The 22,732-nt window shown below is 31.7% G+C and overlaps 1 long non-coding RNA gene across 1 annotated transcript; it reads right to left on the minus strand.

The window, feature by feature from the left end:
- Positions 1-14,384: 14,384 nt before the first annotated feature.
- LOC125370884 lies at positions 14,385-20,739 on the minus strand. Its single transcript, XR_007217078.1, has 3 exons — positions 20,283-20,739; positions 19,638-19,702; positions 14,385-14,992 (listed from the first exon to the last, which is right to left on the minus strand). It is a non-coding gene; the product is annotated as an uncharacterized LOC125370884 (long non-coding RNA).
- Between the last annotated feature and the right edge of the window lie 1,993 nt (positions 20,740-22,732).

Below are 22,732 nucleotides of genomic sequence, written 5' to 3' on the forward strand. Positions count from 1 at the left end.
CCTATGGTTTTTAGATAGATCTGAAATTGCTATCACTAGGTGTTGTGTATTGTTAGGATGTTAGGACACTGTGTCTTTATGCACTTAAGTATGCTATTTTAAGCTAATTGATGACTTGATTTATAGAATTGTAATTACTTTTCTTTGTTGTTCATTGTCCTTGGAAAATAATTGATGGTGTGTTACACATCAGCCCTGCCGGGTTAAACCGGTGTTATTTAATTATTTTTTGAATTGTCGAATTTTAACTTAGAACGTTGATAATTTCGTATGCATGTGTTTCTTAAGTAATGATTCAATTAATAATGTTACGAACCAATTGCACCTAATACCATACCCAAAAGTGAGATTTTGAGCCTGTTGAGCATTCAATATATTTATGCTCTTTATATTTCTTATTTGAGTGTGCATTGTACTTGACTTTGCTTCTAGAACTTGCTTTGTAATACTTGTTGAAGTTACATGAATATTGTGAATACCATGAGATGATTTGGTCGATTTAGGATTCACGACATTTGGCCAAAAGCCTACCCTTTATGTTTCCATTAGTTAGCTAGTTTTGAGCCTTAAACTTTTCTTTATAAATTACACCTACACATTTCAATTATACTATTCTTTACATTTGTCTTTCTTATACCCTTATGCTGGAATCTCTTTTTGTGATATGCTCACCCTTATGTGGGATTAAAATGCCAGTTGCTATGTTGGTAAATTCACTAAGTCTTTTTGTTATTTTAGATGCTCCCTTCGATCCAAACTGTATATCTATTCTTTACATATGCAACAAGTCTCTTATAAGCTGCTAGTTTATTATTAAAAAAAATGAAAATGAAAAAAATGAAAAAAAAGAGGAAGAAGAAAATAAACAAAATTCTTTAATTATCTATCTCTTTATTGGATTTAGAATATTTTCGAGTGTTATTCTATGAAGGGAGAATTTTAGTGAATAATTCCTCTTGTATTTTTAGGTATTTAATCCTTTGAGCATATATTGTTGTTTATTGCAAGATTTCTAGCATTTTCACACTTTTTTCCCAAATCTTCGTACCTTTACCTTAGCTCCATTACAACCTTAGTAAAGACCCTTTGATTTTGGTATTTACTTATTCATAGTAGCGAATATATGATTTATGAGCAAGCTTATGGTGATCGGGTTTTGTGCATTTGCTTTAAGGGATTTGTTTTTCACCTTATATACACTTTGAGTGACATGAGTGATCCTTGTAAGGCATTGATTTGTGATGTTTGTATTGAGTTGCTATTTAAGTTATTCATGCATTAATATTATTTCCATTCTCGGTTAATGATTTGCAATTTGATTTATGATTGAGTTCTTTTTAAGATGTGTTGAATACTATCTGTTGTCCACTAGAGGCATAAACTATAAGGACTTGCTGACTACAATTTTATGAGTTGAGTTGTTAATTGCTTGAGTACAAGCAATAGCTTAAGTGTGGGGTGATTTGATGTGTATAGTTTTACATATATTTGCTTGCATATTATTGTGTCTTTTCTTAGCAATTATTATGTTTTTATTCCAAGATCACCCGTGTTTTATGTTCTTTTGCATTTCAGGAGAATTTATAGCTCCATCATTAGTGTTTGAGCAATTTTAGATCAATACATACAAAAACGGACGGGAATTCATTAAAATTGGACAAGGGCTTGCATTTCAAACATTGAGCACGGCCTAGGTCAAGGCCGTGCTGATCAGCACGGCTTGGACTCTGGCCGTGCTCAACCTATTAGCCTTTGATCCTCAAATGTGGTGTTTTGGCATGGTTTCCGAGGCTATCACGACCTCCAGCACGGCCCGTGGTGGCTTAGCACCGGCGAGGGCACAGCTAGGAAGAAGATCTAATTTGCAAGATCCGAAGGTTCAGCACGGCTTAAACTCCAGCCGTGCTGGGACAATTATATAAGGAAAACGATTCCTTGAGCTAGGGTTAGCAAGGAGGAAAGAGAGAGTTTTGGCGGCTGGTTCGGTTTTTGTAGAGTACTAAGTTTGAGAGAGAGTTGCAGAAAGAGAAAATCCTGGAATCGCAAGGTTCCGAGTGCAAAACAGTAGTGGAGCAAATCGAGAGGCAATTGGGGAGATTAATCGTAGTGCTGATTCAGATCTGGAGTTATTCATCCAATTCGAGAGAAAAGGGTGTATATGTTTCATTTTTTGTTATTCTTTCATTATAATTAATTTCCTAGTTGTTTTAAACATGAACATGAGTAGCTAGATCGATTAAATTCATTGGGATTTCGTTACTATGTTGGCTTAGTATTAAATTGTTAGATTGTTTGAGTTTAGTTTTATATCCTTCTTGCTTTCAGTATTAATAAGATAATGCATTTTTCATGAGACGTTATGAATTCTGGTGTTTAGATTGCTTTTTGTGATTGAGAAGTTCATTTAGTAATTGAAATTTTGAATAGCAAGAACTGGTTAATAATCACTTAGAGATAAGGATAATTGACTAGCCGGATTAAGAATTAACAAAGCTTAATAGAGGCGGATTAAAGCTTAATGCTAATTTAAGGATCAATCGTTAGGAAGAGATTCCAACTTTAGGTTCTTGAATTTAGGAATTCGGTTATCTCGAGAGAGAAACCGAATTCAGTTAAGAATTCATCTACGGGTAGCGTAATTGGACTTATCAATCTGTTATCTTTTGTTTGATTGCCAACTAGTTTAGGTTCCTTTTGGGTTTACTTTCTTGTCTTAGTTGTTTCATTTATCCATTCATTCATGCATCTCACTTAGAACTCAGCTTGTAGTTATTATTGAATTTAGAAATTATTCATCATTCATTTTAGGCTAATATAACAGAGAATAAAGCAGTAACTCTGGGCTTTCACTTTTTCGAGGGATACGACCTTGATACTCGCCATTAGTGCTAGATTGCATCGATAGGTTCACTGTCTTAGATTGTAGCTACATAAATAGCATATCAATCGCCCATATGCACAACTAGGATGTTTAAAAACCGAAAGAGCTCCTTCAACTTCTTTGACATTGTCACCATCATCATTACAAAGAACACTCTACAATCTCCTGTACACATGGGGCTCAAAATAATAAGAATAAAAAGTGGACACTTCTTCCATTAAGTATACATTACAAATGGAAGCTTCCACTTTTGCTTTATTATTGACACTTTTTTCAAGTGTCCAAGAAATCTGTTGGAAGATAAACAATTCTACATAAGCAACAAATTAAGATAAATTAATAAAAGATTAATCTGATGTTTATACCTTTCAAACGAATACATCCACTGAAATTGCACTAGACTAGCAATTTTTGCCTCATAAGGCAAGTGCACTGGAAGATGCTCCATTGACTCAACTAACCAGGAGGGATTATACATTCCATTTTTTTAAATATTGACTAGAATTTCTCTTTTAAGTCTCTCCATGTTTACAACTATAATTATTATGGATGTTAAGTCTTTAAAGAAAAGGCTAAACTCTTTTAAAGCATGCCACACATTTGTTTGCAGTAGCTCATGAAAAGCAATAGGCATCAACCTTTATATAAAAATATGGCAACCGTGGCTCTTTTTTCCAAACATCTTCAATTTTCTCATGTCCACACATCGTCCCATGTTGAAAACATAACCATCAAGGTATTTTAAATTTTTAACTCACTCAAACAGTTCTTGTTTGGATAGTTTTATCTAATATGTAGCACGCTTTCGAATATTTCCTTGTTGCTTCATTTTTTTCAAACTCATATCTTATGCATAACTTTTCATTTCTTCTCTTACCTTCCCATTATCTTTATTTTTCTTCTTAATATTGAAAACAATGTTGAAAATATTCTTAAAGACATTCTTCTCAATATGCATTACATCTAAGTTATGTCTAATGAGATTCAAACTCCAGTATGATAAATCCTAAAATATACTCATTTTCTTCTAACCACAGTCCTTACAAATATGTCCATTAATCTCTTAGGCATTAAGTTTAGTGACTTTACGTAGTCTCAATTCATCTATCATGTGCAACATTTCCTTATTGGTTCTTATAGGTGGTGGTGGTGAGAACTCCATTTTGTTTTTTAGGAACTAGTTCTTATTATGTCTGAAAGGATGATCAGAAGGTAGAAACTTATGGTGGTTATCAAACCATGATGTCTTCCTATCACTGCTTAATGTGAATGCTTGTGTATGTTCCATACAGTAAGGGAAAGCTAGTTTTCTAATCATGCTCTAACCAAAAAGCATCGAGTATGCAAGAAAAATTATTGATTGTCCATATTAAAGCACTCTTATTTAAAAGTTCTACTTTTGGAAAACATCATAAGTCTCAATCCTACATCCCATAGATTGTTCAGTTCTATAATTTAGCAAAACATTGATTCCATTTTTAGGATTATTAGTCCTAGGGATAATTATCAACAAAAACATGTACGCCTCTTTCATACACATCCATAGAGGCAGATTATAAGGGATAACCATGACTAGCCATGAAGAATATTATTGTCCTGACTAACTAAAAAATTAAAAACCATCAGTACACAAGCCCAACCTCACATTTTTTCTCTTAAAAGCAAACCAAGGATATGTTCGGCTGAAATGTTCCCATGCCTCGAAATCAGAAGGATACACATTGTTCCATCTTGTTATCGATGCTCGTCATGCCATCTCATATGTCTGGTTGTTGCTTCTAAAGCATAAAGAAGTTGCAACCTCAAAGTTTAAGGGAAAGTAATATATGTAAATAAAACATTTTTACTGTGCCTCATTGATTCCTTATTATTTTTTAAAATGATGCTAGTTATAGACTTTGCAACTAGTCAAGTCGCTATCACCTTTCCAGTATGTCATACATTTATTTTTATAATAGTCAATTTCTTCTACTAGAAGACCAAGACCCTTAGCCAACTGATTTTTTTTTATAAAAATTATTTACCATATTATTTCCCTCTAGTAACACCTCTTATAAAAATTTGAGTAAAATTATTAAAAAATCTTTCTGAAAAATGATGCTCCGACTTCATATGCAACAAGCGTTCCGTTGTTGACATATGAGAATGTTTATTACATCTGTCCTATAATTTTCATCATCAAGATTCAACAAGTCATAAACTTTATGTGCACTTGGATTAGGTGCTTCATTCATGCCTTTTGGTTCCCACTGAGGACCAACTGTACCAAGAATCATTTGTTAGTATGGATACATATGTGCTTTTGTATAGGTCTCTACCGATAAATGACATTCGAAAGTCTCATAAGATGTAACCACATATGGTTCTCCATGCCGATTTCACACATAATAATCTACAACAAACCCCTTTTTAAACAAATGCATTTTGACTACATGCAATTTATGGAACATTCGATTATGATACTTCTTACAATGATACTTTATTTCAGTCGCATCATTCATGTTTGAACGATTATACACAAAAGCGACAAATCTTTTAACCTCTTTCACAAGGTTTTTGTTAATTGTGCCACTAATATAAGCTAACTATACATCCATCCATTCCGATCAGAATTCATTTATAATTCCCTAAGACAACATAACTAACATAGTTAGTTCTTAGTTATAGTATACCATTTACTAAAATAATTTGTTAACTCCTAGAATTATTATAAATATTTTCAAATAAATCTATTAAAAATCCAGCATATCCCTATAAAAAGAACATCTACCCCTTGTAAAACAAGTTCGTTTTCTATAATAAAAAATTAAGCACTTCTAAATTATCTGAAAAAATAAAAAGTTTGTGCCTCCAATACTCCTCTGGCCACCAAATGCCCGACATTATATAATAAATTCATCACCAAACAAATAAATAAAAAATAATCGCACATCAATTAAAATATGCACTTCTAAATTATTATACAAAATTTAAAACATGCGCCTCCAATACTCATCCGACACAAATGCCCAACATTACATAATATATTCACCGCCAAACACATAAATAAAAGAACAATCAACTATCAAATTAAAATAAGTACTTCTAAATTATTTGCAAATATTTAAAGCGTGCGCCTCCCATCATACACTAAAGTAAAATAATTAATTTTTACTAAGTTCAATTTACAAAAGTAAGAACAAATTAGTTACTAAAATTAAACAAACTAAAATAATTAACTATTAAACCAACTAAAGAATTAGTTAAATATTTTTCTAACTATTTAATTTATTTACTTTTATCTATTTATAAAAAGAAATTAATTTACTACCTATTATATTAAATAAAATATAATTTTAATTTCCTACCTTTTAAATTAAACAAAATAAAATAATGAAATATTAGATTAATAAACTATTTGATTTGTTTAATTTACTATCTATTTGTACAAAAAGTTAAGTTTACTACCTAATATATTTCAAAAAATAAAATTATTAACTTTTCTAATTACTTCATTTATTTAATTTACTATCTATTCAAATTAATTATTAAATTAACTAAAACTAAACTAAAACTAATTTAAAAATAATTTAGTATAACATAATTTTGATTTACTAATTTACTAACTATTTCATTTATTTAATTTACTATATATTAAATTATTTATTAAATTAAATAAAATAAACACTAAGTACACTAAAACTAATCTAATTACTAAAGTTAATTATAAATATCCTAATTAATATTTATAAAAAATTAAATATAAAATAAAAAACTTACCTCTTTAAAGAACGATGACGACGACATTGGAGGGAAGGGCGACAGTAGTGGAGGCCTATGGTCAACACAACGCTAAATTTTAATTTTTTAAAAAGCAAATTTAAAAATAAAAGAAAGGTGAGATAGACTTACGTGGACACCGACAACAGGGAGGAAGGAAGCACCATCGATGAGAGGAGGGAGGGCAGAGGGAGAATGGAGGGGTGAGGAGAGAGGGTAGAGAGAGGGGAAAGGGTTACTACTCTTATATTTGAGGAGTTAAGATTTATTCCATAAATGTAAGAGATTATGGAAACACAACATTTTATTTAAGTAATTTACTGACAAATCAAATACGTTAGTAACTTGCTTAAATGTTAAGGCGAGCAATTTATCAATGGAGCTTCCATCGATAAATTGCTCGCCTTAAATGCAGTGTCCATTGAGCCATTTACCAATGGAATAAACTGTCAGTAAATTAGCAACTACGATAACTGTCACTAATTAATGGTGCTAAATTTGTATCATTATTTTTTGACGATATGGTAAAACTGCTTGGGATGAGGTGTATGATGCTTTTATAAAGAACTCTGCTAAGACATGGTTATTGAATTTGCTTAAAAAGTCCTTAACTACTTAGGATGAGTTGTATGATGCTTTTATAATGAAATACTATTCACCTTAGAAGATCTTGAACCATAGGTCTAGAATCTCCAAAAAAGGGGAAGAATTTTTATATGATGCCTCAGAAAGATTCAAGATTTATCTGATTTAACATTCACATCACAACTTCTCTCTTGCTATATTGATATAGTGTTATTATGATGGACTGACTGTAAACTGTAAAACCTTAGTTGATACAGCTTGTGGTGATTACTATAGAGACAAGACTGTTGAAAGAATGCAACAGATTTATGAGAATTTAGCAATGAATTCTGAACAAAACGCCATTAGAGAAAGGAAAGGAATCTGTAAGATTAATGCCCAAAGTGATATGATAATGCAAGTAGTCGAATTGACTAAGCAAGTGAAGTTGTTGAGTAAAGACACTTCTAATAGGGAAGCTTGTGCTTATTATGGCATGTATAGACACTTGTCTAATGCATGTATTAATGTCAATATGCCAATAGCTGCATATGGAACGGTGAATTACGTGGGGGCCTATAAGCAACCAAAGAATGATTCTTTTTCAAACACTTACAATCTAGGTTGAAGAAATTACCCAAAATTTTTTTGGAGAGAGCAAGGAGCTGCAAAGCCTATGGGGCCACCTGGATTCCAACAATAGATACCACCATTCCAGAATCAACAACCAGCCTCTCAAAATAAGAAGTGATTAGATAATGCAATCTATGACTTCTTAAAATACTATATTGAAGAAACTTAATACAAAGATTGATCAAGTTATGCAAACTTTTCAAGCAGCAATCCACAACCTAGAGTTGCAAGTAGCACGATTAGCTGAGAAAATTGTTAAAAGAGGGCAAGGGAAACTACTTAGTGACACTGAGGTAAATCCTAAGGAAAAAGTTATGGCCATTATTTTGAGGAACGGAAAGGAATGACCCAAACTTAATGTTGAAAAGAAAAATATAGTTGTTGAAAAGAAAGGTGATGATGAAGAAAATTCAAGTAAAGAAGAAGAGTAAGAGAAGGAAGAGAAGGAATATGATTCTTCTTTGGTAAAACCTTATATTCCACCAATCCCGTACTAACAAAGGCTTAGAAAGAAGAATAATGAGAGTAACTTTCAAAAATTTCTTGACATTTTTAAGAAAATTTAGATTAATATTTCTTTTGTTGAAGCTCTTACTTAAATTCCATCTTATGCCAAGTTCTTGTTTCCAACAAGAACAAGTTAGAGGAATACGCTACAGTCTCATTAACAGAGGAATGCAATGCCATTCTACAAAAGAAGATGCCTCATAAATTGAAGAATATATAGAGTTTTTATATTTCTTGTTCTATTGGTGATATTAGTCTTAAAAATTGCTTATGTGAATTAGGTACTAGAATTAATTTGATACCTTTAGCATTTGTAACAATCCGGAACCAGATCACATGAGATATTGTCCGCTTTGGCCTCCCATTGGCCTCACGGTTTTGTCCCTTGACGGATTCGAGAACTTTCCAGGAGGTTACTCATCTTGAAATTTCTCTGAATCAAGCACGTTTAAATTTGAAGTTCCTATAACTCCACAGCTAAACAACTAAAAGGTGCCTCATATGATCTAGTTTTGGTTCATTACAAATGGTACCATAGCAGTACCCCTCTAGTAGATGTGTGGTTTGAGGACGAACCAGGTAGAAGCTGGTGAGCATGTGACAGCCTGGCCTAGAGAAGAGAAGTGGTCTGACGAGGGCAGGAAGTGGACGCCGGGATAAGGATATGATGCTTGGACAAGGAGCGACTTCTGGCAGGCTTCTAGGATGACAACACTCTAAGGTACGGGAATACATGAATGAATCGAATTGCACATCGAAATAGGGCGGGAGTAATTCATAACATATATATAAAGAGTTGGAACTAATCACATGAGGCACTCTGTGGTTGTTTAGCTATAGAGTTATAGGAACTCCAAAGTTAAACGTGCTTGATTCGGAGAAATTTCGGGATAGGTGACCTCCTGGGAAGTTCTTGAATCTGCCAAGGGACAAAACCGTGAGGCCGGTGGGAGACCAAAGCGGACAATATCTTATGTGATCTAGTTCCAGATCATTACAGTATTTATTAAAAAACTTGGTACAACTACTTTTTTTTATTGTAGTTTGCTGATAGATTTGTTAAATATCCTATAGGGATAATTGAGGATTTGTTAATGAAAGTGGGAAAGTCTTATTTGCCTACTGATTTTCTTGTTTTGGATATAGAAGATGAAGTAGATATGTCTATCATCTTGGGTAAACCATTTTTATCCATAGGAGGAGTTTTAATAGGTGTGCAAATGGGCAAGTTAATATTTAGGGTAGGAAGTGAAAAAAGAAGCATTTGACATTATTAAAGTGTTCAAGAAACCTATATAAATGATGCTTGTTTTACAATTGATGTGATATGATTGACCTTGTTGTTGAAACAGTTTTTGGAAATGAATTATATCAAGAACCATTAGTGGCATGTCTAGCATTAAGCTTGATGAGAGAGATGATGATGAGGAAATTGTTGAATGTGCTTTAAGGTTAAATGAGGAGGGTATTAAAACTAAGAAGCATAATTTGATATTAGAAAATATTGGTCAAGGAAAATTAAAATCGGACCACTCAATCAAAACATCACCTAAACCTGAAATTAAACAACTCTCATCTCATCTTACATATGAAATTATGGTGGCTTACTTAACTATTATAGAAGAGGAGAAACTGCTGAGGAAGAAAAAATAAAAGAAGGCTAGTTCTTGAGACTTTCAAAGAGTTGTTAGCAAGGTATGGAGAAAGAAGTTAGGCCAAAGTCAAGCTATGGACTATAAACAATCGCTTCTTGAGAGGCAATCCAAGTTTTTTTTTAAGTTAATTTACTTTTAGTATTGTCTTTTTTTAGTTTATTTATTTATTTTTGTAGTATTATTTTTTATTTTTATAGGAATACAACAAGGCAAGATGATAGTCCACTCAATCAATGGATCCTAAATAAAGAAAAGTCTACACATGTGCAATTTAATGATAATTCTAAAAATGGGAAGAATCAGATAATGAAAGTGAATGTGCTTAAATCAAAAGAGTTTTTTTTCTCTTTTATTTGTATATGATTGAATAATTTGATATTTAGGACAAATATGAATAAACAAATCTAACATTTTGGTAAATTTTAATTTTGTGTTGTTTTCTTTTATGTTGCTTCTTTTGTGTTATCTCATTTTTGTAGAGATGATCAACCATTAATGTCATTCGTGTTGTGGCTTGTAATAACATTGAGCAAAGAAAAATTAAGTAACTTTTGTATAATAATTTTTAAAGTTAGTGAATGGAACTTAATAGCAGGTAACTATATGTCAGTACCTTTTATGTTTTAACACATGCATATCTCTTGTAGTATTCCTGCTTAGTGTGTCAAACTGTTTTTTATTTCTATCAGTGCATGAAAAAATTATACGTTAATTTTGGATCATACCCCTTTTTCTCCTAGTTGAATGTTGAACTTTGCTAAAATTTTACTTATAGAACCTGAAGCTTCGCAATAGGATAACATACTATATACTCGGAAGGTACTAAATAATAAAGTGCAATAGCATTTGTAACTTTCATTGTTGAATTTTGCATGAATAATAACGAAGTGAAAATATATAATATCATCAGGTAACTAATCGGTTTTGCTTGCACGTTTGAGGATGTAATGGGGTGTATAACAATTAGGAGGCAAAAGTATTTGACAAGTTGATAATGTTATTAGAATATGCAAACCAACATTTAATGAGGATGTTTTTCTGGGTTGACTGAAAAATCATACGATGAATCGGTTGAGCCACATCAATATGTAGTTACTTGTCATGTAAAGAAAAGGAATTTGAATGGCCATGTGTAAAGAAGATCAATGGTGTAGTTGCACACTCGTCATGGCACAATTAGTTCATGAGATAGTTTAAAAGTAGGGGTAATTACTACTTACCCATGTATTTTACTATATTATAATAATCACCTTCCAACATTTTAATACATTAACATCCCCTTTTTATTTTATTATACTATAGTGCTATTCCCTTCTATTAGATCTTCAGTAATCTAGCTGTTAATTTTAACGCAAATCAAAAATTTACATTTAAAGTAGATGAATATTCTTTTGACTATAAAAAATCATAGCCTTTTCTAATTTCTCTTTATATTCTTTCACTACCATTATTACAGATGATTTTCCTTAATTAGGGGATTTAAAAAGAAAATTATCATTTTAGGATAAAATTATACAAAAATCTAATTTTACGGTAGTTTTAAAATTAATTCTCATTCTAAATTTTTTTTTGACTACGTAGACATTGTTCACTAGTCGAATTGGCGAATAGGATTGTCTGCTAGGCAATTAGTGGACATTGGCAGTAAAGAAATTAAGATTTGTCCATCACTTGAAGTGGCGAACATAAAAAGAAAAAGAAAAAAAAAGGTGTCCACTAATTAAAGTGGTAGATAGGAAAAGAAAAGGCGAACATTTATTTATAGAGATTTTTTTTTGGTATTTTAATATTTGTCTAATTTAAATTATTTTTAATTAACTAATTTAATTTATTTATAAATTTTTTAAAATATGTGATTAAATTAAATAGCGTTACAATTAAGATATAAATCTAAATTAACAAAAAATCTATATTAGGAATAAATTAATACACGACATAATTAAAAATCTATATAGTAAGTATATTGTGTCCCATAATTTTTTCTACAAACATTTGTTCTTAGTCACATGGCTCTCCGAGAATGCACTAACTATACACATAGTTGGATTACTATCAAAGATAAATTTTTCTCGAGGACATGATCTTACTTTAGGACTAGGTCAAAATTCTTATATAAACTTTTTTTTTCACATTTATATTTTAATTATACTGCTATTTTAATTTAATCACATATCTCAAAATTTTTTATAAATAAATCATATTAATTAATTTAAATTACAAATACTAAAAATATTTCTACAAATTATTTTTACCTTCAGGTTTTTCTATATACATTACTTCCATAGGTAGACAACCTTTATATATATATATATATATTTTTTCTTTTTTGTCCGTAAGTTGAAGTGGTGGGCAACCTTTAATTTCCTTTTTTTTAATTATTTATGGACAGCTCTGTCTGCTAATTCAACTAGCGAATAATGTCCATGTAACCGAAAAAACTACCCTAAAATAAGAATTTAGTCTTACAACTACCTTAAAACTAAATTTTTGTATAATTTTATCCTAAATGATAATTTTCTTTAAATCTCCTAACTAGAAAAAAGAACTGCTTATTATTGACGACTTGATGCGCGCTATTCACACACAGTAAAGTGCACTTGATAAAATTAAGTGAAATTTGAAAAATTAATGCCCATAAATATAAATAAAGTTTCAAGATATAAAAAATAATGCAATACTATGAACCAAAACTCCTAGCATGATACCAAGTTCAATTTACAATTCAAAGCTAAATCAACTAAATCACAATTCTATAACAACTAACAAGATTCATAATAGGTTCAAGAGAGAGAAATCATAATAAGCAATAGACTGTTTACTTGTGTAATTCAGTCTATTAAAGAATGTCTAAATTTACAGCTATAAAGGTAAACCATGGTATGGACAGCTCCTCAGTAAATCCTTGAAACGTTTCCAACAATTGTACCGAGTCTCATTCTCTTACTGAAGAAACCTTACTATGTCATTCCTCAACTTAGCTGTCTTAGAAGGTGGAAAGTATCTCTCCAAGAACTTCTTGGCCAACTGATTCCAGGTTGTAAATGTCCCAATTGGAAATACCTTCAATCACTTCTTTGGCTTATACCTAGGAATACCCTCAATCGAATAGCATCATCTGATATCCCATTAATCTTGAAGGTATCTTAAACCTCTAGAAAATCATCCAAATGGGTGTTTGGATCCTCATTGGGCAAACCATCAAACATGCACTTGTTTTATACCATCTGAATAATGTCGGGCTTGATCTCGAAGTTGTTTACCGCTACATTTAGCCTTATAATATTCAATGTTTCCCTATTAAGAGTTAGGCGTGCGTGTATAATCTTGTGTGGTTCTCTCTTTAGGTGGAGCTGTCATTCTTAATTGTTCCTCTTCTTGGTTTAATTCTCCTTTTTCATTCTGATTCTATAACTATGCCACTGTTTCTGCTAAAGCTCGTCCTTCTCTTTACTACTTCTTCAAAGTACTTTCCAACTCAAGTTCGTAAGCGAATAGTTCTGTCGAACTAGCTCGGGTCATACACAGATTCAAGTACCTTCAGTAAACACAAACACAACAAAGATAAATTAAATAAAAAAATAAATGAAAATGCTAAATCACTAGCTTTTGAATTACTAATAATATCACAATAGAAAAGAGTCCCCAGTAATGGCGCCAAAAACTTGATGCATGTTATATACATACGGCAAAGTGCACCTATCATATTAAGTAATAAAACGATGGATAAGAGTATCGTCCCACTAGGGACTTAATTATGAATACTACCTTCAATAATACCCTATTATTTAGCAATCAAAATATTTTTGGGTGTAATAACATTTAAAAGTAAAATAATCTTGAAAATAGAGATTAAAAAAATTGGTAAATTTATGAAGGATAAGCCTATTTAGGTAGTGAATTCCTATAATAAGTTAAGTATTTCATAAAATAAATAACATTTAATTTAAATCAAGAGTTGAGTTGACATTCCACAAAATTAGGTTTAAACTTTTCTTAATTTGATTAAATCTTTAACTCCTAAGAGGAGGGAGAGGAATCTCTTCTTAAACCCACTCACTTAGGTCATGCATTAAGATTAAAGAACTATTGAACCAAAGGATCTTATAGGTCTATCTCTAGGATCCCAATCAATTCTTAATCCCTAAGATGTGATCAATTCATAAAAAGTTATCTCTAATCAGTTTATAAAGAAAACTCAATCAATATGTTGACTTATCAATTGCAATGGATAATTAAGCAATCAAAGGGAAAAAATAACTCATAGAAAAAATTAATTGCATTAACTTTGAATCAATCTATACAAAACAAATTAGGGTTCATCAAAACCCAAATAACAAGAAAATTAGTTCCTAAACATTAAAATAAAGAAATAAAGATTAGGAAAAGAAAATCTTAAACTATTCATGGAAGAGTAGAGATGAAAATCTTCAATCATAAGAGTAGAGATGAAAATCTTCAATCTTTAATCTTTAATCTTGAAAAGTAATAAAGGAAATGATATTCTTCCTTGAGAAATAACTAATCAAAACCCTAAAAATAAAAGGGAAATAAAGTTTCAAAGTGTTTTTCTCTCTAGAAATTAAAATATAACGGGACTCCCCCAAAACAACCTAAAAGTTCCTTTAAATATTGTATTTTTTTAATTGAAATAGGCATCACACGACTGTGTAGTGTCCTTAGCATAAAATCGCTCTTGAGACAATCCTCTAGTCATACAGGCATGTCCTCTTTCTGTGTTGTGTCTTAGACAATCAGCCATTCTTTGCATCTCACACGGGAAAGCCACATGGGCATGTGCTTCCCATTTCATTCACTCCTCCAATCTGCTAATTTTTGCACTTCACACAGGAAGTCCACACGGGCAAGTTCTTCTCATGTCGTGCTCGTATGACTCTCTATTCTTTGATAAATAAGTGCTTGTTGGTTGATTTTCATGTATTTTAATGCCAAAACTTCTTCTTGTAATGCAAGCTTGCCAATTACCTAAAAAGGACTGAAAGCAAACTCTGACAAATAAATTAAACTCGATTTAAGATGGAGAGTCTAGAATTCTAAATAATTTAAAATACAAAAGTAAGATTTAATTACAATAAGTTCAAAGGGGAAAGGGAAGTCGGGTTGCAAAAGAAGACGGTGGAAAACCTAGTTGTCACTTAAAAATTTAAAATTGAGACCATCGGGAGTAAGTTAAAATCATATACCTGAAGAAAAAGAGACATAAATATCCATGTGCAATGGCTGATAAAAGAATATGGAACATCACAAACTAATAGGTAAGTGTGATAGCATAATTTAAAATAATTGGTTTTTCATTTATACGGGACGAGCACTTCAGCAGAACCCTAACCCTAACACTAGTAGCCTTTCGGCTCTCTTATTCTAGTAGGACTGCCGCCCAGAAGAGTCCTTAATCTAGTATGGTCACCTGATTCCTAATATAGTCGCCACCCAGAGAGCAACACTCGACCATGGACCTTTCCTTCGGCAATCAATTCTCATAGCCCAGAGAGTTATACTCAATCCTGGTAAACTTCAAAAATATTCTTTTACCACCTACCTCTGATTAATACTGATGCCCACGCGGTCCTGATGCAACCCATCAGGTGGCATGTTCTACTGTCGTCTCATCCCGAGTCAATATGCAATCATAATATCGACAATGCGAAAAATGATATATAAATTGCAAGCAACTTAACTATTGTTCAATAACTTATTAAAAATATTGAACAACATATATTTGCACTCGTAAATTTAATTAACTAAATAAATAGTAAATAGATGATTAATTCCATAAAAAGATTATTTAGATGAATAATAAGTAACTAATCTAAAATTTATAAATCAATCAATTGGATAAATAAAAAATAAATAATTTAAATCTATAAATCAATTAATTAAATATAGAATAAGAATTAATAAAAGTTTCCAACAATATCCACATGACTTGTGGGGAAAATGAAATTGAAGCCAACCTTACAAACTAGTAGGAGAGGATTTTGAAAAGAATATCAAAAATATTGTTCAATAGAATAATTTTCAAATACCTATCTTAACACAATAGGAAAACAACTAGTTATGATAGTAAGCCAAATTCAGAGACCCATTACAGCCTTAGCCTCTGTAATCTCCAATACTGGTCATCCAAGGGAGACGAGTTAAATAGAGAAACTCAAAAATCCCGTCTTTAAACCCTATCAGATTTCAAAGCCTAGTCAAGACCAATTTCAGAAACAAACTGAGTTTGTTAGAGCAGTCAAAGAACAGCTTAGCAAGTTAGGCACTTCCGAGTCTTCAAAAAGTCTAGTACCAAATACTCCTCAATCCAGTAGGAATATCAGTGCTATAGAACAAGCCCAAAGCAGTGAATCAAATTATTCAAAACTAGAAAGTGTTACTAAAAAACCCTCCCAGATCAATAGATTGGGATGGTAAGCCCCTAGATTGACTTGGCATACTCCTAGGACTATTGCCCCTAACTTAAGCATAGAAAATAAGAATAATGTCCTTACCCAGTTTAGATTCAATGTCTCCTCCGTCTATGAATGGAATATAGATGGAATGGCTGAGTACAACATTCTTGGTCTCTTATAACAGATGACCATGGTAGCAAATGCCTACAAACCCACAACAGTACCTCTGATAGAGCTATAGTTGAATTCCTTATAGCCGGTTTTTCAGGCCAGCTTAAAGGATGGTGGGATTACCATCTCACTCAAGCACAGCAGCTAAAAATCCCAAGTGTTATCTAAACCACAATAGAAGGAACCCCTATCTTAGATGAATTAAGAAATCCAATTGAGGATGTTGTGTCAACCCTAATCCTTATGATTTTCCTCCATTTCATAGGAGATCCATCTCATCTCAAAGATAAGAATACTGGACTCTTCAGCAATCTGACCTGTAAAAAACTTAGCAATTTCCAAGCCTATAAAGACACTTTCTTGACGAGACTAATGCTTAGAGAAGACTCAAATCAACCTTTCTAGAAAGAAAAATTCTTAACTGGTTTACCTATAATACTAGGTGAAAGAGTTAGGAATACTATCAAAGAAGCCCATAGTGGCCAAATCCCCTATGATCTCTATATTTACGGTGAATTAGTTAGCCTTACTCAGAAAGAAGGACTAAAAATTTTCCATGATCTTAAGCTTCAAAGACAGCTCAAATGGAAAATGAAGAAAACTAGGCAAGAACTAGGTAACTTTTGTAAGCAGTTTGAGTATAATCCCTTTGAACCTTCTCTCGCCTGCAAAGGAAAATGTAAAGAAGATTTTTTAAAGACTTATAAGAAAAAACGTTTTCATAAAAGTAGGAAGGTGCCTGAGAACAAAGAAATTTTTTAAAAGAGGCCATATTCTTCAAAATACAAAAAATAGAATCCCAAAAAGGATTTTAGCAAAATTACTTGCTACAAGTGCGGTAAGAAAGGCCATACTTCAAAGTATTGTAAGTTTTCTAAAAAACTTCAGGAGCTCCAAATAGAAGAAGAAACTTTAAACAAAATTTAAGCTCTTCTAGTTGAAACCTCTGAATCAGAGTTTTCTAATAATGAGGAGGAATTCCAAATTGATGAAATTAAAACCTCATATGAATACTTTGAATCAGATTCGGATGAGATTCCAAAAAGCATTAATATGCTCACTAGGCAACAAGAAGCTCTTCTTGAAGCTGTCAAGCATATTAATGACCCCCAAATTCAAAAGCAAGTTTTGAAAGAAATTATAAAAACCGAAACCCTCATCCTTTCATCTAGTAAGAACACTTACGATCTTACCATGATTTTGGAAAAAGAGAAAAGGCAAAAGCATCATCTTCCTACTATCCAATAACTCCAAAAAGAAATTAAAACTATTAAAGCGGAACTCAAAGAATTAAAAGAGAAACAGCAAAATGATTATATTCTGCTCCAAAGCTTGATTATAAAGCAAAACAGTGAATCAGATTCTCATAAAGAAAATGATTCTCAAAATCTTAAGGTTTCTCAAAATGTTTCAAAAAATTTTAATAATATAATAAAAGAAATAACCTCAAGAAAATATCTGATTCAGATAAAACTCATTTTCCCTAATGATTTTCAAATAGAAACTATAGCTTTGTTTGTTACAGGAGCAGACCTCAACTGTATCAATTATGAGTTAGTTCTTAAAAGATATCATTAAGAGACAAATGAAAGACTTACTTCTGCTAATAATTCAAAGATCAGAATTACCGAAAAAACTGAAGCTGCAATTTTAAATAGACATTGATTCATAAAATATTTTCATTCTTACAAAGGATTTACAATAAATAGTTATTTTGGGAACTCCTTTCATTAATTTGATTACTCCCTTCAAAGTAACTACAGATGGTATCATTTTCAAAGATAAGGGTTCAAAATTCATTTTTCCTTTTTTAGAAAAACCTAAGAAAAGAAATCTCAATCTTATAAAATCTCACCCAATTTATAATTTTGAGATAAATGCTTTAATTAAAGGAAAGCAAACCCAAATATTCCATTTGAAATAGGATATAAGTTTAAAGAGAATCCAAAGCCAATTGCAAAATGATTTTGTTCAAAAAAGAATTTCTGATTTACAAGAAAAAATCGAAAGAGAAGTTTGTTCAGATCTTCCAAATGCTTTATGGAAAAGAAAACAACATATGGTAGATTTACCATATGAAAAGAAATTTAGTGAAAGACAAATCCCTACCAATGCTAGGCCTATCCAAATGAATGAGGCCTTAGAAAAATATTGTAGGATAGAAATCCAAGACTTAGGTTTAATTACCAAATCACGATCCCCCTGGTCGTGTACAGCTTTCTATATCAATAAAAATAGTGAAATAGAAAGAAGTACTCCTAGATTGGTAATTAACTGCAAATCTTTAAATAAAGCTCCTAAGTGGATTAGATATCCTATTAAAAAAAAAAAGATCTTCTTCAAAAGCTTCATTCTGCTTTCATTTTTTCAAAGTTTGATATGAAGTCAGGATTTTGGCAAATCCAGATTCATCCTAGAGATCGTTATAAAACTGCATTTACAATTCCATTTGGCCAGTACGAATGGAATGTATTTGCTCCTTCTGAATTTCAAGAAATTATCAATGACATATATAATCCTTATTCAAAGTTCTACATTGTGTACATTGATGATGTACTAATCTTTTCAAATTTTTTGGAACAACATTTCAAATGCTTTTTTCTATGTTGTTAAGAAAAATGGTTTAGTTGTTTCCAAATTCAAAGTCTTCTTATTCTAAATGAAGATTAGATTTCTTGGGCACTATATATCCCGGGGAACTATTATCCTAATTGAAAGATCTCTAGCTTTTACTTCAAAGTTTGCTGATAAAATTTTAGAAAAAACTCAATTGCAAAGATTCCTTGGCAGTTTAAATTATGTCATGGACTTTTATCCGAATTTAAACTGTTTAGCAAAACCTCTCCATAATAAGTTAAAGGAAAATCCCCTTGCATGGTCTGATGAGCATACAAAGATATGATGCAGTTGTTTAAAACGAGTTTAAAATACTTTTCATGCAAACAACCATATATATATATACGATGACAATAATATATGTAATAATTATTAATCGAAATTGCTATATAGAAATTTGGTATATGGCACATGTATAGAAGATATATGACTTTAACTCACAATTCTGCCGCACTCCGCAGTCTGCTCCTATGCCTCGGGTGGAGCTGGTTGAATGAACGAATTATCTATTCATGAAAATAACTTAATTAATAAGATAATCATAATTTTTGCTAGGCTTAGACTCCTAGATTAGACTGCCTAAAAAATTTCGACTCGGAAATTCTACCAAACATTCGGGAGAACCTCCCCTAAAATATGGATATTTATTCTCTGTATAACGGATCCAGAACCTGTTAGAAACACTTCAAATATTCCACAATTATTTAACGGGAGTTAGGCCAAAAAAACTGCATTATTTTTCCGACTCCACAATACAAATCAAATCACAATACTAAACTTTACAGTACAGCAAAATAATATTATTTCACGATACATCACACAAATATTCTCCTCGCATTTAATTTTATTAATCACAACCTCAATTACATAACAAAATATTAACTCCTTTTATAATTAATCTGCAGTAATACTAAGATCAAGCTACTAATTAATTAACTAATATAATAAATTAATTATAACTAACAATTAATACACCAAACTTTCTCTAATAATTCCAAATAATTCCCAAAGTCTAAATAAAATTATACTGTGCTGAAACCCGAACTTTTGCTCATTCAGAAAACAATGAGGTCCAGAAGCTGGTACCGCCAACAATGTCGAATTCCGAATCTGGAGGCGCCTATATGAAGCTTGAGTTGCATGGATTCTAAAAACACCAGAATGACCATCTAACTCTTGCCGAAAACTGCTAGATCGCAGTGAGAAGGGAGCTGGTCCGGTGAGACTCTCCTAAGGCTGCCGATGAAAGAGAAACAATGGGAAGGAGCTGACTTGGGTATGTCAAAGTTGAGGAGCTTGTTTCTGGCGTCGGATAGGTGAAAGGACGGTGGTAGGAGGCTGCACTTGTAGCGACAGTAAGGAGGAGCAATCTTGTCCTCGAACTGGATGTTAATAGCGAGAATAAGAGAAGAAGAGGGCGGCGCTGATGACAAGAGGGGAAAAAAGAAGTCTGCAACGATTGGAGAAGGTGGCAGGCGGCGGGGGTAGGGAGGGGGAGAAGGGAGAAGAGATTATGTGGAGAGAGAAGGAGGAGAAGGAAAATTTTGTTATGTTATTACTATTATGATTAGTATTTTTCTTTTAATAATAAAAGATGGAAAAATACAAATGAATCCCCCTCCAAAAAGTTGCTACAATGACACACTTGACTCAACTATTATTATTTATTCATTTATTTATATATTTAAAATAATTAACTCATCAATATTTAATGCAATATTAATTTAAAAATTTATCAAATTACCCCTCATAAAACTTAAAGCAATTAAAAGTTAAATTCACGGGTATTACAAATGGACTATTTTCTATAAATACAGCATAATATATCTCTATATATCAAGTACTATAACATGTGAGGTCCACCTAAATCTGGCCCAATTTATTAAGCCTCAGCCAAAGTTTGAAGTTATTAACCTAATTTACTAGTCAATTATGTATAAGGCCTGCTTTAGTCTAATCCAATTACAATGCTTTTCTAATCTTTAAGCCTAATGGACTATTTTTTATGAGAGGCCCAATTTAGTGATCATGAACCTAGTATGGCCCAATTTTAACCTAATTTAAGCATGGCAAAGCCCACTAAGTCTACATTAATTTTAAGCTAAAGTCTAATTACCACCTTGATTAAATTAATGGCCTACAGTTTTCATGCTAGGTCCAATTTTAAAGTTATTGCCTATGTGTTTAATTTTAATCAGGCAATCATTTAATCATGTATTTGGCATGTATCAAAATAAAGCAGAAAAGTAAAGTGCAAAAAATAAATCTAACTATTACAACCCACCTACAACTAAGAAAATTAGAAAGGAAGCACCTAAAATTAAGTACACTATTTAAAATTCTCAAAAAGACATAAAAAATGAGACAAATTAGGTCTGGAAGGTATATAGACGATATGCTCTAGGGCTTTGATTCACATTTTTAGCAGCTTTTCCTTCGATTTAATCACCCAATGCCAACTCCTCATGCATAGGATATGATATAATCAATTGGAAATGCAAGAAATTAAATGAGAAGTGTAAGAAGATATAAGATTAAATGGAAACCTTAAGCAAATCACACAAAACCCTAGAAAATAAGACTAGCAGTAGATATAGAAAGCAAATTTCAAATTTAAAGCCTGGAACCCTAAGACTAATTTTAATCACTAAAACATGAAGAAATCACTAATCTAACATGCAATCCTAATCATTTGGCTAATCAGATCTTATAAACCACAAATAGACATATTATTAGATTCAATTTTCCAACATGTTCTTATTATCAGATTTAATTCTCGTCATGTTCATAATTATCATATTCAATTTTCATCATGTTCATATAATCAGATTCAATTTCTAATAACTTATAAGCATATTAATTCATAAAAGATCTTATTCTAACCATTTAAAACATATAGAAAACAACAAACAAACCCTAGTCATGTTTTTAAAATCATAAAGAAACATAAGAACCAGTTTAATAGGAAAGATGATGTTGATGATGCTAGATGTGTGGGACCCTTAGCTTGTCACCGTAGTTTGTTGATCTGCGAGTCTGAGAGATGATGAGGTGGTTGAATCGAAGATTGGATGAGAATCCAGTGTTGTTTTGGGCTTGATAAAGACTTTCGTAGTTCAAGAAGAAAACTTTCCTAATCCTAAGTTCTTTCTTAGTGACTTGTCTCTCTAGTTACCAAAAAAGCTCTTTGCTTAATCGAATGTAGGATTTTTGTATTTTTAGTAACAGTAACCCATAATCGATGTAACTAACCCTGGACTTAGGACATAATAATATATTTATAGAGGTAGGATTTCAGATTATCTTTCTCTTTTATCAGATTAATATCTAACAAAAAGGTAAAATATTTTATATTTAAATTATTATCACTAAAAATATCCAATAATTATTACAAATCACTTCTAGAAATTTCTTTTCAACAATTTCAACATTTTAAGTAAAAAAAATATAAAAATCGGCATTAAATCTTGAAAAATAGCCAATCGGCATTGTGTAGAACCGACTGGCTCTGTACATAGCCGATTCAGCTCTATGCT

Source organism: Ricinus communis, chromosome 8 (genome assembly GCF_019578655.1).
Source record: "Ricinus communis isolate WT05 ecotype wild-type chromosome 8, ASM1957865v1, whole genome shotgun sequence".
Classification (NCBI taxonomy): domain Eukaryota; kingdom Viridiplantae; phylum Streptophyta; class Magnoliopsida; order Malpighiales; family Euphorbiaceae; genus Ricinus; species Ricinus communis.